Source organism: Littorina saxatilis, linkage group LG16 (assembly GCF_037325665.1).
Source record: "Littorina saxatilis isolate snail1 linkage group LG16, US_GU_Lsax_2.0, whole genome shotgun sequence".
NCBI lineage: Eukaryota > Metazoa > Mollusca > Gastropoda > Littorinimorpha > Littorinidae > Littorina > Littorina saxatilis.
In genome coordinates, this window is record NC_090260.1 from 11,967,809 (window position 1) to 11,969,253 (window position 1,445).

Consider the following 1,445-nt stretch of genomic DNA (forward strand, 5'->3'; position numbering starts at 1 on the left):
CGGAGTGTGTAACCTATATATCTGCCACAAAGGCTCAGGACTACTGTCGTTATCCAAGTTGGGAGATTTTATTTTAATCCTGATGACAGGTGCATGTGTGGTAGTTCACATGCTTCCAACAGGCAGGAGATCATATTTAACGACAAATTCAGTGTAGGTATTAACACACCTTCATATATAAACTTATGGAAGGAATTAAACGTACTCTCATTTAAAAGTGTATGCCCTCCACCACTTGCGGTCGGTTTAGCATTGATATCAAAATGTGAACCAAATAGATTAAATCGTGCTAGCTAGCTAACTAGCTAAATACCTAACTGACAATCTTACTAACTAGCTAACTATCTAAACAAAAATAATTCTGTATCGAGCCCCATGTCAACTAACAAACACATCAGCATTTTTTCCTTCTGCCGTTTTCCAAGTGGGAGGATTTTGTTTTAATCCCGCTGACTGGTGCATATGCGGTTGATTACATGCTTCCAACAGGGAGAAGATCCCATTGTACGACACTTGTATTGGTGGGATTAACGCATTTTCGTCTATAAGCTTATTGGATGGATTAATTAATGCACAGCCATCTTTAAGTTTATTGAAGGGATTGACGCACCGTCATAAAAACGTTAATTGAAGGAATTAACGCGCTCTCATGTACACGTATATTACCTCCACCACTTGAGGTCGGTTTAGCATTAAGATCAAGAGTTGCAGGACTTGTTTTGCTTTATTCAATCCGGCTTTTGACTTGATGATGAACCTGATTGGATAAGACACGAGTGTTGGTTTAAACATGATTTTATTATACACACAAAAAAACTTGGGACCACACAACAAGCTATGCTTATTTTAAGTGCATGGAATTATGTATTTTCATCGTGTGCGTGTGTGCGTGTTGGTGTGTGTGTGTGTGTGTGTGTGTGTGTGTGGACAATTTGCCATGGGAGGTGAACATTTAATTTGTTGTTATCGAACAACTTGCTTTCGTGTGAACAATTGCTTAGAGTGCCATTTTGCAGAGGAATTCACAAGGTTAACCCGAGGACGAGTGCAAGGGAGGTAACCCATGACTCTTCATGCTACCGAGCTGTTTTCAATGTGACGGATTGTTTCCCTTACCTCACACTCAAAACTATTTGTCCCGCAGTCAACCTTTACCTCCTTTTACGTGATCACTACAAATAAACTAGCAAGTTTACCCTGTCAGATGCATTTTATGTTCATTTATCATATGTGTTCTTACTTCAGTTCATATTGTTAACTTTGTCTGTTTATCATTTAGCATTCGTAGATAAGTCCGGCCTCTTTTGTGCGAGGGACAGATGTAAACAGGCACATCACAGCTTCTTAATATATTACCCTCTTTATATGAAGAATTGTCATTGTTAATTGTATCCTCTCTCTCTCTCTCTCTCTCTCTCTCTCTCTCTCTCTCTCTCTCTCTCTCT